This window comes from Pollicipes pollicipes, unplaced genomic scaffold, assembly GCF_011947565.3.
Source record: "Pollicipes pollicipes isolate AB1234 unplaced genomic scaffold, Ppol_2.1 Scaffold_7261;HRSCAF=8764_pilon_pilon_pilon, whole genome shotgun sequence".
NCBI lineage: Eukaryota > Metazoa > Arthropoda > Thecostraca > Pollicipedomorpha > Pollicipedidae > Pollicipes > Pollicipes pollicipes.
In genome coordinates, this window is record NW_023597054.1 from 62,935,651 (window position 1) to 62,952,879 (window position 17,229).

General features: G+C 52.8%; 1 long non-coding RNA gene across 1 annotated transcript; it reads left to right on the forward strand.

Moving 5' to 3' along the window:
* Positions 1 to 772: 772 nt before the first annotated feature.
* On the forward strand, positions 773 to 16,434 carry LOC119111770 (uncharacterized). Its single transcript, XR_005095610.1, has 5 exons — positions 773 to 836; positions 12,475 to 12,587; positions 13,483 to 13,590; positions 14,726 to 14,843; positions 16,375 to 16,434. It is a non-coding gene; the product is annotated as an uncharacterized LOC119111770 (long non-coding RNA).
* The last annotated feature ends 795 nt before the right edge of the window (positions 16,435 to 17,229 follow it).

Sequence of the window (17,229 nt, forward strand, 5' to 3'; positions counted from 1 at the left end):
GCGGCTGCTTCCCGGAAAAAAGATCCATCTCGACCATCGCCCATGATAAACGACAGCCCGTTACGGGGGTGGGTGCCCGAGCCCCAGGCGCGAGCGCCGGCGCGGCGCCGCACCCACCCACACCCGGCTGGGCCGGCGATGCCGCCTGGAGGCGGGCCGCCGCCGAAGCACCCGACCACGCCGGTGGACGCGTAAAGCGGCGCGCCGCGGCGTTTTTGCCGTCGGCGCGCCGCGCGTCTGGCGGGTGGGCGGCGCCGTCGATACGGCCACGGCCGTCGCTGATGAAGCCGGGCCGCGGTGCAAATGGCGCGCCCGCGCCGCCTTCCGCGCGATTAGACGCGTCAGCGGCAGCAGCAGCGGGAGCGGTGCGGCTCCGTCGCCGGGGAGGGCCGTCCGGCCGGAGCGGCCGACCTCACCCGGCGCCCCGACCGGCGCCGCCCAATCTCCGGGCTCATTTCCTTCCGCAGGCCACCCATCACACCGCTGGCTCCGACGGCGGCGCCGCTGTCAACCCTCTCCGGCTCAGTCCGCGCGCTATCCCCGGCGGCTCGCTCGTCTCATCATCGGAGTGGCGCGGTGCGCGTCCGTTTGTCGTGCGGCCGGCGGCCGCGGCGCGGCTTCCGGCCCCCTCGGCGGCGCGCGGCCGGCCCCAGCCCGCGACCGGCCGCGCCTGGCAGTCGTGGGTGCGGCCCGTGCGCGCGACGAGCGCGGCGCCGCCCCGGACCGCCCGGCACGCGCTCGGCTCTGTTTACCCGCGTCAGCGGGCGGCTGGTTCGCCCGGGTCGGACGGCAGTGAGCGCCGGCGTCGGCGCCGAACCCGGCTCGAGGCGTCGTGGGTGAGTGGTGACGTGCCAGCGCCGCTGGGGCACGCTCCGGTTGGCGTGTGTGCGTGCTTGCGGATTTCGGCAGTCTCTCGGCGGTGGTGTGTGAACCTCGGTATTGGTATCTTACCTGGTGATGCCCGGAACCCGCTAACCCACATTATTCCGGACGGACAATGTAGGGCTTGTGTGATAAGCGTATCATGTACCACCCGGTAGGGCCGGGTGGACTCGAGGTTTTTCCATGATTCTCTGCTGTAACTCACCGACCCCACCTACCTGCCTGCCTACCGGTGGCCCATTCATTTCTGTCTATCAGTTCAGCCAACGATCGCGGCTATAACAGTCCATCGCTCTGTTTTGCTCGACAGCAAAAATAGGACCATCGAAATACAATAATAATTGCGACGTGTCAACGACAATAAATGGATGAGCGTTAGTATCCCTCGAGCCGTCACGTTGGGTCCCGTTGAAACTATTTCTGCGTTCTGGAAAATGACACCGTCTCGTATGAACGTGCGCTGCCCGTGTGCTCACATGCTCATGCCGTATAGTCCTGTTTTGCATGCTTAAGACTTTTCTCCATATCAAAAATGCGAGCGCCCAGAGACACATTCCTTCGTCTCTCGTTACATTGGCGGAAATGGCAGCATGAAAGCGGCGAGCTGGAAGCTCTCGTTAAGCTGCTGCTGCGGGCCGCGCAGCGCTCCCCCGTGATTTATCTGTGCAATTTATTCGGCTATATTTTACACCCCTACGATTTATTTGTCGGTTAATTGGATACGTTAGCGTGTTAGGTTGCCATGTAAAATGCGTTATTCTTCTTTGATGATTGCCCGTGTCCGAGGAAGTATGCCTCCAAAAAACTTAATGATGGCCTGGGACGATATCATGTTCACCTTCACATGTTCTTACCCGAAAGCGCGTCCACGGTCATGACCCATTGCAAAGCCTTTCTCAACCGCACACTATTTTTATGTGCCTGTCTACTTACCTTGTGTCAACCACTTCTGTTTTCTCCTGCAATGTCAATCCTTGGAAGTGAGGGAGTCAAGTCATCCGACTCTCTTATCCTCTTTCTTCCCTCATACTGCATCCTCGCAACGCTCCGCTTGTCCGGGGCTGCGCGCGGCAGCCACCAGTGATCCGAGTGGCCCATGGAGGGAAACCCCGACCGGGCGCCCAGGGCATAACTCGCAGAGACTCCCTGTGGCGTCCAAACTCGGTAGTTAGTGTCCCAGACGCATGTAGTTTTGCTCCACTATTGCCGATATCTTTCACCCCATAGCCCTGAGATAATCAGTACTGGTTGAAAAGGCTCTAATCCAAATAACGAAAAGAGATCCGGATCGAGTCTCTGGTCTGTTGATGGGAGTAGTGTAAATTGTTTACGCAGTATCCATTTCTGGAGTTGACGGAAGTGGAATGTGTGCGGCATGTGTTGACGCGAGCCAGGGTCGTGCACACGCATCAGAGTCGGCTGACTCAGGTTCCTGTAGGGATCCGCCCCTTACGATTCATCAACGCAGCGTCAACGTGTGACCCTCGAAAACTGGATATGTCACGCACACTTTCCTACATATTTCTATACCTATGACGTGAGTAAATCCCAACGCTAGGGTCGATATTTCGCTAGTGTCCCTCATTTGAGGTGCTGACTGATGGGTGGCTATGGGCGCCACCCGGCCCGCATGTCACGATAACACTCATTCGCCAGCGCCAGATTAAATGCATGCATGCATGGAAATGGCCTAACGTTGTTTCCTCGCTGATTGTTCTTCGTATTATCCTCTTCTTGCGCCGTCATCCCTCGCCGGATTTTTCCTCTTCCATTTGCTTTCTTTGTTTCCTTCTTTCGCTGATTATCTATTCCCATCTCTGCGGGCGATGTCTTCACGAGCGCGGTGTAGGGCGCAGCTGGCGCGGCGCTGGGCGCAGCTGTCGTTGGACGCAGCTGGCGCACTGTTGGCGCAGCTGTCGTAGCCGGGCGGACGCGGTTCGAGCCGGCCTGCTGGCCCGCTGCGGCCAGCCGGCCAACACGCGGACCGCCGCCCCGTTCAGTGTGTGGCGCGAGATAGGAGGGCGATGCGTCAGGATTAGCGTCAGCGCTGGCCGAGTGCTCTGTGCCGTCGGCGGGTGCGTCGGGACGAAAGGCTGGCCGCGGTCCGGCCGAGCGACGCCGCTTCGGCTCACTCACGGGAGCACGTGGTCCGGCCGAGCGACGCCGCTTCGGCTCGCTCTCGTGAGCACGCGGTCCGGCCGAGCGCCTCGGCCCGCTCTCGTGAGCACGCGGTCCGGCCGAGCGACACCGCCTCAGCCCGCTTTCGTGAGCACGTAGTCCGGCGCTGGCGGCCGGCTGCAGCCGGGCAGCTGTACTGTTCCGAAGACGTCGGTGGCAGACCAGATAACTCGCCTTCGGAGCGCCAGCTCTTGTTACGTTACGAGAGGCTGCGGTGGAGTCAGTTCAAGTCAGAGCCGAGGTTGATTGAACCCCGTATTATATATATATATATATATATATATATATATATATATATATATATATATATATCCCTTCCATCCCGGCACTGCCTAACACAATCCTTCTCCTTATCGGCACCCAGTCTATTAAAATCTTCCGGTGTCCTTTCTTCTCAACCTTGCTGCTCACACAGCCAGCCGTCCTTCATCGTTTGTAAAGGTGCTTGGTGTCAGATCCGCGACCCGAAGTGTCGGCTCAGAGGTCCAAACCACGCGATGATCTAGCGGTGAATGTAATCGATCATCACAAGCTCTCGCGGGCACGTCCACTGGCACCACCGCACACGGTTCCGGTGGTTCCCGGCTGAGGCCGGGAGACGTTACAGCGCCTATGCGTAACGGCACTATGGAAGCGGCACTGCAGTCTTGTGGTGAAGGGACAAGAAAATCCCCATTTCGGGTCCACATAACCTTTATTTTCAGCACCGACCAAGGCTCAAAGGCGCCCCGAACGGCCGCAAATCTTCAACTTCAACATGAAAAATAAAGTAAAATTTACGTCTTAAAATAAGGCGGACTAGGCTCAGTAGGTCATCCTGGCGGAAGACATTTTACCGATTAGAAAATAAGGATTTGAAAATTAAGTAGCTGAAATCCCGGGACTTCTTTGTGAGGAGGGGCACCAGCTTCCAGGAACACCACAATGAAGCGTGACCTCTCCCTGGACGAAATCCTGGATCCTACCCTGCAAACTCAACTTACGATCTGTAGATCAGATACCAGCTCGTCTTGCTGTCCTTCGCGGACCCAGACATCGCCGACGAACTTGGTGACATCTGCAGACTCGACGGTAGGTGTTAGGACAATGCCCGTCCGCTTGCTATAGAAGTTCGCCACTCCGATCGAGAATCGGGCGGTTGGGGGAGAGGCGATGATGGGGCCGACGAGATCGATCCCTAGTTTCGACCGCGGCCGTAGCGGCAGCACGGCGGTTCAGGTTGCGGGGCGCTGGACGGACACGACCACTCAGCTCTCTGTCACTGGTGTGCTAGAAGTCACAGTTACTGACGGGCGGCTTCATCAGCCAGAGCCAGAGCCAGTATCAGCTCTGCACATCAGGGCGAGTAGAATCAGAGTCGTCTCTGCTCAGCTGGGGCCAAGGACTGGTCTGTTGCTCTGTAAGCCGCCGGTATGCTGCACCGCTCGACGTGCAGGACATGCGGAGCAGCATACATCACAGGCGCCTCGTGCTGGGGCTCCGCCGAGTAGCAGAGATACTGCACCGCTCGGCGTGCAAGACATGCGGAGCAGCATACATCACAGGCGTCTCGTGCTGGGCCCCGCCGTATACCGGACAGGTGACCGTCTGGTATGTATGGATGACATGAGCGGCACTTTGTGGCTCTCTGAAGGCGTGGTTGTCCCCCTCCCCATGATGCTCATCTCAGCTTCCTTACTTCTGGGCCGGATCACTAAGAAAACGCCAGAAAACACCTAAAACAGAACAAGTTTCCGATTTCAGTGAATCTGGCCTTCGGCCAGGGAATCGTGTGAATCTCACCATGGCAAGGTTGGCAGCGGCCACACCGACTTTCGTTCATATGGAGCTTCAATGTTTCACCTTTGAAAGGTGCTGGTTTGCACAGATGGAGTACATAAACTTTTCTTAGCATTATCTTCTTGCTTTGAAATCGGTCCCCGAGGTGACCGTATTTGCACATGCCCTAACTCCCCTCCGAATTTATTAAAAACAGCGCTGAGAGTCCCTGCACCGACACCGGAGAATTCTAGCTGGGCGCAGGCAGTCCCCTAATAAAGCATCAGCCAGTCCCAGGCAGCCTCCAGGAGTCACCATACCGGCCCCAGGCAGCCCCCAGGGGTCACCAGTCACCAGGTCAGCCCCAGAAAGCCCCCAGGAGTCACCAAGCCAGCTCCAGCTGCAGTTTTCCAGGAGCAGCTGGGTCCGCTGCTGCCAGCCGACTGCAGGCCAGGCTCACTCCACGTATGAGGCGGCCGCTGTCTGTCCGTCTGTCTGTTTGTCTGCCTGACAGACGGACGGGCGGACGCCTGTCACGGGCGTGCCGCGGCTGAACAGTGAACACCAACTGGCTCCGTGATGGCTGTGTTCGCGCATGCCCCACTGTCACGTCGATATATGGAGCGGCTCAAGTGGTTCCCACAGCCACGAATCGAATAATTGATGCGGGGCGGTGCAGGGCGGGCGGCGGGGCTGGGCGGTGACGCTGCGGGGGTCGCCTCGGCCGGACACGTCCTCCAACGGTCCCCGAGGCCGGCCGGCACCGACACGTCCACTGAAGTGGTGACGAGCCGTCTGGAGAGACGTAGCGGCTCTCGAGAAGGCCGGATTGTGCTGGCGATGAGCTTTTTACGGCTGCTTCAAGCGTGTTGACGTGGCATTGAAAAACGCCTGATCAGGTAAGGCTGATTCAGGCGATTTACCAACCACAGCCATGGTGTGACAGCTGCGAAAGCTGACCACGTGTGGTATACCGAGTAGGTTCGTGATATCTGACAGGACAGGACAACTACTTTTGTCGTGGCCAGCCTTCACAGCATGTGATGTTTGAGTCTAGGTAACCGTTCATAACATTTTATAGTAGTTTATATAAGCAAGTCTATTATTTTGTGCAGTGGCACACCCGGAGAAGAGAGCGAATGGAACGTGAATCCTCTCTCACTTAACACGCGTTCGGGTGGGGGTCAAATTAACCCCCCAAAGGTATTTCCAGAATGGTTTCCGAACGGCGCGGCGCAGCCGTGCCAAATTTTGAATTGCTGTCGACAACTGAATAGCGGATTGTTTGCCATAAAAAATATAGATGTACTTTATAAAGTCACGGACCTATGGCGGGTCATACTTTGGGCGAAGTCAATTTCTACGGAATCGTTCAATCTGATCCAACAGCGGAGTGTTAGACGAAGCCATCCATCTCTGAGATGCTTTCATAGACAACACAAATATTGAATTAACAAATTGTGTTGACCTATGGTCAGGTATAAAAAGAAAGACCATAGTCGAAACCGACCTGTTTTATTTCTCTAGGGTTTGCTGTATGGGATAGTTTCTGTTGCTCATTTGGATTTTGTTGATCGCAGGAACCGCATCATACATCTTCCATAGACGTCTTAGAGGTCAGAATAGGCACTTGACCTTAAATGACCCATATCAACAATTTGTTTTCAGAAACATACTGTCTAGCGCAATCTTTGTAAGTGCAAAACCCAGAGCAGTCTCGCATGATTTTGGTCATCATAACCTTCAAAAGGCAAAAAAGGTCACTGACCTTAACTGAGCATGTGATCTTTTGCTTAGAAGCAATTATCTAGGCTCTGGGGGCACTTTGGAGACCAACCTGGAATTCAACCTTGTTTGACCTTATTTGACCCGAAGGTCATGACCTAGGAACATCAAACTCTGACCTAAATGAGTTCACGTACAAGTCAACACACTGTTCATTTGGTGTCTCTAATTTTCTTAGTTAACAGGTCCCTTGGGCCCCAAATCTAGCAAAGAAGGAGAGCGAGAACAAGAAAGTCCATCACGACAAGGCCCATTCTGGGCATGACAGTTGCTGGTCTACAAAAGACGGCGGTGCTGGGACTTTAGGAGGACTCAGTTGCAAGGGGATACTTCCGAAATGAAAGCATGTGGTCCCTTGCCTCCCAAAAAGCCGGAGTTGGCATGTCAGCGAACACGCTGCCAGTCTGTAGTGCCCAGACCTGATCCTATGGCACCAGGTCAACACCGTATATGTTGCTTCTCTGGCAGTCAAAAAATCCGATTTACTTCGCTGGTTAGGTGCGCCCACGTGTATTAATTCGCGCGCATTAAGATATGTCTGATTACACGTCCATTGGAACTCTGCAGCGGACCTGGGTGCCATTCCGACCAGTGCCATCACCAGTGAGCCTGATCTGCCCTGGCCCGAGATTGGCAGCAAGACCGCCCTAAGAGTCCCCTGCAGCGTCCGTCAGCTGGAGTGGCACGTGCGCGCGTGCCCATCGGCCGCTCTGAAGTGACGGTACTTACTTGTCTCCAGAATCGTCGATTTACTGTTCGTTCTATGTGACTTTCTTGTGATATCGAGCTGAACCAACACGTATTAATGGACCAATTCAATGACGGACACAAACAACATTACGATCCAACTAATAAGCCAGTCCTCGCGCTTTGATCACGTTTGGTTTCCGACTTCGGGTCTCGAGAGATGTTTTACAAGGTAATCATAAGTGACACCGGGCTCATGTAATCCCATCACTTGGTACAATGACACCAGTTGCTACCATGGTCCCATGGGACCACTCCCATGGCATCAGCTTCATGACTAAGGTCTCACTGTTACTTTGCGTGTCATACTGCCACTTAGACCGCTTTCGGCTCTGCATACTTTAGCGAGGAGAAGTGACCTGCGAGTCTTCGCCATCGGTATTTGTAGCGTGGGTTGTCGCAGAGAACGCTGACCTCCGGAACACTAGAGTTCAAGTTGTACGGAAACGGCCAATAAAAGCCAATGCAGACCACAAAAAACAGTATTACTAAGTTTAACTTGGTAGGCTTATAACACTATCAACCTAACTAAAGAATCTTTAGTGCTCTCACTCCGCCTTCGTTTGGCTCAATGTCTTTTATACTTAAATTGTGTCAAGATGGATGGATGTTAATTATCCGACATTTTTACTTTTGTTTTGGACAAGCTGGAAATCATGCTAAATAGTGGCCAAATTTTGAATGGTATTTACAGTTTTCACGGGTTTCAGCAGATTTCGACGGTTCGTCAGAGACGCCCAGACCTGAGTCGCGGGCCATCATGCAAACACGGGCCATTATGCAGACACGGCCATCATACAGACGCGACCCGGCCATCATACAGACCTGGCCATCACACAGACGCGGGACATCACACAGGCCCGGCCATCATACAGACCCGGCCATCATACAGACACGGCCATCATAACAGCGAAACGTGTTAGTAAACTTCATTTTATTTAGACACGGTGATATCCAGGAGGACACTTGTGATCGGGTCGTGGAAATGTTGAGCCGTCAATATCACTGGAATGTCTACCTGCAGGATTCTACACTGGCGTGTTATATGCAGTTCACAGCTTGCATCAAACTTGCAGGGGCGAGACAGCGCAGGTCATTGGTGACGATCGTAATCTAGCAGACGATATATGCAGTGATGTTCATCATTGTTTTCACGTCCTGCCGACAGCGTCACTGACGGTCTTACGTCACTCAGGAGGTGCTCTGTCACCGCGATTCTCACGCATGGCGTTCAATCACGGATTAGTTTATCAGCCTATAATTTTACTCACATATCTTGCAAGGAACTGCCATTTATCAGGTGAAGGAAGAATTGAGATCTCATAAGATAACACATTTAACCACTTCAAGATAACTGTATGACGTTGAGCATACAACTATGGAAACCCGATCTTGCTATTCCTATTATACAGGCGGCTTCTATTTGTGGAGTAGAAAAAGCTGTTGCTTTCAAGAAAGTAAACATTTCTTATGGCAACGATGCAATGGTTTGCACCCTCCCAGACAAAACAAGAGTTGCACCTGCAAGACTCAGGTCATCCTCCAAGTTCCACCAGCATGCGGTTACGCACATATGACTGTTGGATGGCATGTACTTAATGCGTCTAAAATGTGAACTCCTCGTGGCCGCATGGCATGCAGTTTACAACAATGCCAGGCACAAAAGATAGTTTTTTGCCACCTATGTAGGTACCACGTTGCATAAATACAAGTGTGACAGCCTAAATGGATCCTTAATAACGCACGATGCGATAGGACACAACGCGCGTACGTAATACAAAGAGGTGGCTGACGCAGTGTTGAAACTGCTGTCGGCACCATATGAGTACAGACACCACACAAGATACCTTTCCGTGAGTAAATGAATTCCCCGGTTCTTTGTGCACGTTAAGCTGAGTTTGTTGGCTGCAGAGTGCATGCAGCCTGGGGCGCTGACAATAGACTTGATATTGGGCCGTGGGACGTATATCGCCTGGGGAGACCTTTAATGAGCTTCGCTTTGAAGAACAAACAATGTCTGCGCGTTCTGTGATTTAAAGGACTTCCTTTTAGTGTGCAGCTGCCCGTGCTGTGAGGCTGACACTAGGCGGTCGAAGTCGCGAAAGCCTGCCGAGACACGTGCCGAACCGATCACGGCTGTGCACACGGCACACAAGCTATCGTCGATGACGACTTAATGTAAAACGTGCGGAACAGATCACGGCTGTGCACACGGCACACAAGCCATCGTCGACGACGACTCAATGTGGAACTGGTCAACGCAATACGCAGAACAGCAAAAATGCCGATATCAGGACTTTCGTAGGCAGACAAATAATTGCTCGATCCGTGTCCATTACTATGCTGCAATCACCGATGCTATCACCAGCGAAAACGCATATCTCACTTTTACGTTTATCTACGAAAATCCAAATTATATTGCTATCGACGGTGTTTGCTCTTCACCTTTGTCTTTACTTGTGCAAAACATTATCAAAAACTCCGATTTAGATGTCCCTGGTGAAACATTTAGACCTCTTAAAACTGACTGAAAGTGGTGACTGGCTCTGTAAGGCTTCCGTCATTTGTAAATTATCTTCGTTGCCTAGGATGATCTCTGGATCTGTAGAGTAGAGTGAAATCGAAGTCTCCAACTGACAGCAAGCCATGTGCACCGCTAAGTATTGCCAAAAGCTCGGGTTAGTCTGAAAAAGAACATTAACTACCAAATGATATTAGGAAGAAATTGCTCTAGTTAATAGCTTTTGGTCATTATGAGTTGAGAGCTATTATGCTGGGTTATCAGCATTCCACACACCACCCATCTAATGGCACTGGTTAAACGACCCAAGTGCAAACATTAGCTATATTGACAGCACGCGATGGTGTGTTTCGGCTTTATTCTTTTACATGAACATTGGTTATCGAGTATACCTGACATCCAAAGACGTAATTTTGATACTTCTCTTCTACATTTCCGCCAATGCATAGAATAAACGGGGTCTGGAGATGTTTTGGAAAAGTTTTGCTTTGTTTTGGACACGGCAGCGTGGTTTAAGTCCGAGGCAGTGCGCACTTTTCAGTCCGATTGACTTAAAGAAAGGTCAGGCACCGTTGTTGGCTCGGGAAAGGGATGTACCTTGCACTATTTTGTGGGCCATACCCCTTATGATTTCGCAGTTTTATCTGAATCTTATGGTAACACATGCCAATGATGTCCTAAAATGTCCTTCTGCTGGAGCACGTTAATCACCTTTTGAAAGTGACGCTCCACGAGGCCCATTCCAATCTCACATTCCACACGACGACGTAATGTGTAAAACGTCACTAGCTGCAGCTGATCTATCGTACGAAGTCGCACTTCGTTGGTGTTCAGATGAAAGCAATTACTGCCAAAAATAAGTTCTACTTAGCCCCAACATGATATTCTCTAAACCGAAGGCACAGTTGCAGACCGACCTTAACCGCGGCCATTTCCGGAAAAGGCCGCCATCCAAAGATCAGAATATTCTATGTATATTTGCTAGACACCTTTCTTTCGTGCTTTGAGGCTTCAGCGATTTTATTCCTCCGCGCGTATACTCCAGTGTCATAACGACGTTTGAATCAGGGCAAGCTGTTTCTACAGAAACGAATTAAACAGGCACCACGGCAGCACGTTGGATAGGTTTCTCTTGCCAGCAGCGTTTCGAGCATGCGCTGCAACAATTTTGTTCAACAGTTTTGATAATCGCTGACGCCGCTAGCACGACAATCGCTATCACTTTTCAAAGAAAGGGTCCATGCATCTGATAGCTGATATAGTCATCGCAGCTGAAATAGCCCGGCCCAACCGCCGCGCAGCTCAAAACCCCTTGGCATATTTTTTTTTCTGGACGAGGTTTTATGCACAGCATATGGCTCGCCCTTCTAAATGTCAAAGCAGTCTCTCCGTTCCAGCGTTCCGACAAAAAGCCGCCTAAGCATTTCGGCACCGCAGCTTCGGTCACGCTTTGCTGCGGATCGGGGGCAGGGCCAGCCAGGGCCAGCCTGTGGATGGTCTGCTGGCAGGGGGTCAGATGGCGCCTGATGAGCCGAACCGGCGGCCCAGTGACCGGGATATCGTGTCGGCTCGGCCGGGCAAGTCAGGTGGGGGCGCCGGCCCAGACACCATCCATAACAGCGCCCCGCCCCCGCCGCGACGGCGCACCGCGCTCCATCTCCACCGGCGGCACGGCACGTGTAATCACGCCGACCTGGGGATTCGGGGGTGTCGGGGGAGCGGCCGGTCACCCCGACCTGGCGATCTGGCGGTGGCGAGGGAGGGTTTAGTCACGTCGATCTGGGGATCTGGGGATGGCGGGGAGGCTCTGATCACAACGGCTTGGGGATCTGGCGGTGTCGGAGAGGGTCCAGTCACGATGACCGTGAGAACGGGAGGTGCTATTAGGAGAATATGTAGGAAATCATTAGGAGAAAGAACATTGAGCAGTGGAGACCGCTTTAACAGGACCGCACAGGGGACCCCTGTGTGCGGAGAACGTGAACACCACTTGTGGAGTATCATGGTAAGAAGGCACGCGGCAATTGAGAATTATGTAACAAACATATCTTTGAAGCATAAATTTAAGCAACGGCACAAGACAACGTCGACCTCACGCTATTAGAATCGCTTTACACCCTTAATCTTCGTCCGAGGCTTGCCGCACAATTGTCGTTTTGAGACGGGGTTTGAGTGAGTTTTTTTTTAGGCAAGGCTTGTCAGAAATAGCTCTATGGTTCCTGTGATGAACACAAATGTCATGCACCAAATCGCTCACTAAGCTCACTAACCATCTTCAGCACGGGCCATCACATCTCATCGGGTTGGCCGTCTGTGTCTCTTGCGGACCTTAGTACAGTGCTGCTGACTGAAGGCCCTAGGCAAAGGCCCTTTTTGGCCTTTGCCTCTAGGTCCTTTTTGTTGGCAAAAAATGTAAGGTGCTCTTTTTGGGATCCCTATGTTTTGCTGCGGCAGCAAAGTCGGGCTGGGCCAGGGAGGATAGTTGGTTGCTGAACACTTTTTAGGCTCCTTTTGAGATCCGCTGACATATGACTTAACACAACACTGTTCTTCGCACTAACTATAATCACCAATTCACAGCTACTGAAACTTTTTGTTCACAGAATTAATCGGCGTTCTCTGCCCATGACAATCCAAGATGAATAAAACAGGGGAAAACTTCTTCAAATTGGGATCAAGAAAGCGCAAAAATACCTCGTATTCTGACTTCATAAAGGTCAGGGAAGGTCACTGAGTCAAAATGACACCGATCAACCTTTTGGTTTCAGGAGCATGCATCTTAAGGAGCACTTGGCGCCGATTTTGAATTCAAATATGAAGGTCATTTTTACCTTCTTAAGGTTGAATATGGCCACTGACCTGACATAGACACCTGTGACATGGCATCTGGATTAAGGCTGGTTGCGTGAGGAGTTCTGACGGCACTTCGCACTCTGACCTGGAGTTTGGCATTGTTTGGCTTTATCTGAAGAAAGCTCACAGCCTATGGCCTCAAAATTTACCATAAGTGAGTTCACATAGTCCCACCTACTTTGTGTATTTGATGTTTCCTGCTCTTCATTTTCGAGATCTCAGTGGTAGCCCCAACTGCCTCACCCTCCCCCCCATCCGAGCAAGGGACATCTAACCGGTCCTCCGGGCACGTGTTAACGATATGACGCTGTTATACTTTGCTAAATCTCCTCCGCTCATTATGTGTATAGAGTCCTTACGCAAACACATGCTACCGATCTTTAGTATGCCTTGCAGTACGTGTCGAAGGCCATCATCGAGCGAAAATTTGTTGCATTTGCATCTCCTGGTATAGTGAGGGGCGGTAAGTGTCAGCATAAGAAGTCTGAAATCAGAATGCCGAAAACCAGGATTTCAATGCGTTCCCCGCTCGCCATTCATCTGCGGTAGCGAGTTGGTGTGATGCGGTTCATACGCTTGCTCCAGCCAAAGTCTCGCAGTTCTCCCGTCGGGGTCTCCCCTCCCCCAAAATGTCCGATGTCAGCTCCGATCGACGGAGCGCTGCCGCCGGCGCGTCACCACCCTTTTCAGCGGTGCCTCGTCGCGAATGGCCTCCGCTGCCCAGCTGCCACTTCTCTGACGCGGCCCACCCCCGGCAGGCCGACCAGCCGGGCAAGGCATGATGGAGATCCGGCCACCGGTTCCGGCGGGGCGGCGCCGCCACCGCCGGCCGCCGCCGCTCTGGCTGCTGCCACTGCTGCTGCCCTGTGAGTGGCCCGGGCGTCCGCTTCCGGCCCGCGTCGCCGCCACCGTCCCTGCTCCAAACGACGCCCGTAATGTAGCGTGGCAGGCGGCGCTTCTCGAAACGCAGTCAGGCCGCGTCCTAATCAACCGTGACGGCATGGCAAGAGAGTCACGCTGGGGAGAACGGCAGACAGGCGAGGGAGTCACACTGGGGAGAACGGCAGACGGGCAGGGTGTTACACTGGGGGGAACGGCAGACGGCAGGGGAGTCACACTGAGGAGAACGACAGACGGGCAGTGGTGTTACGCTGGGGAGAGCGGCACACGGGCAGGGGAGTCACACTGGGGAGAACGGCAGCCGTGCAGGGTGTTACACTGGGGGGAACGGCAGACGGCAGGGGAGTCACACTGAGGAGAACGACAGACGGGCAGTGGTGTTACGCTGGGGAGAACGGCACACGGGCAGGGGAGTCACACTGGGGAGAACGGCAGACGTGCAGGGGTGTTACACTGGGGGGAACGGCAGACAGGCAGGGGAGTCACACTAGGGAGAACGGCAGACGGGCAGGGGAGTCACGCTGGGGAGAGCGCAGACGGGCAGAGGTGTCACACTGGGGAGAACGGCAGACGTGCAAGGGTGTTACACTGGGGAGAACGGCCGGCGGGCAGGGGAGTCACACTGGGGGAGCGTCAGACGGATAGGGGGGTCACACTGGGGAGAGAGGTTGCTAGATTGATCACTAGATTAGTTGCTAGTAGTAGTTGCTAGATTGATCACTTGCTAGATATGAATGATGAGGAACGGCCTTCAGAACACGAAGCAAACTGATCTATCTGCGATCAGGCACTTCGGACACGCTCAGTATTCGCCCGGTCTCTGTTGCCAATCACTGTTTAAGCAAATGACACCGTTGACACAGTCCGCACCCGGTAACTCCACCTGTCACCAACCCAGGCATCTCAGCCAGCGGTCGCCTGACCCCGACCGGCGGCCGTCGCCGCGGCTATTAGCGTTCAGACAGGCGCCGCGCGCTGGCCGTCAGCAGTCAAAGCGGCGGTCCGGCCGGCGGCGTCAGCGGCCGCTCGTGATCGCTCCATTAGAGCGGCCGATGGGGTGCCGACACGCGCCGCCGCCGACACTGCGCCCGTCGCCGACAGGCGCCGCCGCCATCGACTGCTTCCGGTGTAGCTCCTTGAACGGCTCCAGCCCGCGTTGCCAGGACCCGTTCCACAACAACTACACGGACCTGCTAGTCTCCAACTGCATGGGTGGCAGGTACCGGCCGGGCTGGCGGAGATAAATGTTGCGGCGCGAATGTCGGCTTTTGCGCCCCCGAAACTTACGTGACGTTCTCCGTGAAGGTGCTGCCTGACATCAATATTGCGTAATGCTTCCACGGAAATTTGGAAACTTGTGTCGTTAAGGGAAACTTGAGTCTACAAAACTACTCACAGCTGCTACAAACTAAGGCGAACTCCGTGCTCGCACACCGGACAACTAGAGCCCGTAACATTGGTGGCGCCTTGGTCTGCCTGTCCTACCCAATGAGCGGCCAAGGTCTACAATTCAGGTGTTCCTGGTCCCGTGGTGTTAGGACCGCGGCTTATTCAGGTTTCAGGACAAAGTATCGCATTGCATGGCACCCAATGCAAATATCTCGAACACCTCAATAGAAAATATGAAATCGAGGTGGATGAATATGCGCGAGAGTAGATGTCAAAAAGAAAAGTGATGGAGAAGTAAAATGTCGGTAAAATGATGGCCATCAGCGATATAAAGCGAAACATGAAACGTCCGATATTCCCGGAATTTTTACGGGAAATCCATCATCTTAATTTAACATAATGATTCATATTACTGTAAATTTGTACATGATATTATAATCAATTATTCCAATAATCAAATATTTTCATAATTTGAAGGTCGTATGAAAGCCAGCGACCGAAAACAAATAGCCAAAATAAACTTTGATGAATGATTTAGTACCCTAAATACGACACACAAAAATTTAACTGGATTGGGCCGGGCCGGGCAGAACTGGGCTGGGCCGGGCTGAGCTGGGCCGGGCTGAGCTGGGCCGGACTGGGCTGGGCTGGGCGGGTTAGACTGGGCTGGGCTGGGCTGGGCTGGGCTGGGCTGGGCTGGGCTGGGCTGGGCTGGCTGGGCTGAGCTGGGTTTGGATCTGATTTTGTTGGGCTGGATTGGATTGGGATCGGCCGAGTTGGGTTGGGCTGGGTTGGGTCAGGATGAGCTGAGCTGGGTTGGAATGGGCTGGGCTTAGCTGGGGTTGGGTGCGTCGGATTATAACGTGTTGGCTTGGGTACGTTGAGATAAACTTGCAATTTTGGCCCTCCACCTGTGATGGGATGTTGTCGGGGTGCAAACATATGTACAGTTTGACAACTGCCCTGGAAATGTATTGCCAAGCGATCGTTATCATTATTTGACGTCTATAATCATTTTGGGTGCAGATTACCCTGATCACCTGATCTGGTATGGTGTCATGTATGGCATGGTTCGTGGTGGCATAGCACAGTTCGCATCCGTAAATCGTTGCCCTCGGTTATGACGAAATAAACAGTTTCATCGCTGTGAGCTGCGAACATCCTATCTTATGCATCCGCCAAAGTGATGTCAACATAATTTCATAACCGTTTTTATTGGTTGCTCATTGCCTGTAAGGCTGTCAGCAGATCCACCGATCGGCGTTGTTGTTACCTTGGTGTATGACTGGTTCGATGGTTGGATGGTTCACGCCTGTACTGTGGGTTTGCTCTTGGAAGCGCTTAATGTTCTTGTTTTACAGAAAAGGAAGGAACGGCGTGTTTCCTGCCAGTGCCTGCGTTAAACTCTCTGGATCCTACAGTAAGAAGTATATGTTATTTACATGGCTATATATATATATATATATATATATATATATATATATATATAGATATATATCCATGTATATATACATAAATGTGTATGTGTGTGTATGTGTTCGTTTGTGTGTGTGTGTGTGTGTGTGTGTGTGTGTGTGTGTGTGTGTGTGTGTGTGTGTGTGTGTGTGTGTGTGGTGTGTGTGTGTGTGTGTGTGTGTGTGTGTGGTGTGTGTGTGTGTGTGTGTGTGTGTGTGTGTGTGTGTGTGTGTGTGTGTGTGTGTGTGTGTGTGTGTGTGGTGTGTGTGTGTGTGTGTGGTGTGTGTGTGTGTGTGTGTGTGTGTGTGGTGTGTGTGTGTGGTGTGTGTGTGCGTGTGTGTGTGTGTGTGTTGTGTGTGTGGTGTGTGTGTGAGTGTGTGCGCCCGTCAATAGCCTTACGATGATGCGTCGATGCATCCACAGGTAGCATCCTATATGACTGTTCAAAATGTGAGAGAGAGAGAGAGAGAGAGAGAGAGAGAGAGAGAGAGAGAGAGAGAGAGAGAGAGAGAGAGAGAGAGAGAGAGAGAGAGAGAGAGGAGGAGAGAGAGAGAGAGAGAGAGAGAGAGAGAGAGAGAGAGAGAGAGAGAGAGAGAGAGAGAGAGAGAGAGAGAGAGAGAGAGAGAGGAGAGAGAGAGAGAGAGAGAGAGAGAGAGAGGAGAGGAGAAGAGAGAGAGAGAGAGAGAGAGATAGAGAGAGAGAGAGAGAGAGAGAAGAGAGAGAGAGAGAGAGAGAGAGAGAGCGAGAGAGAGAGAGAGAGA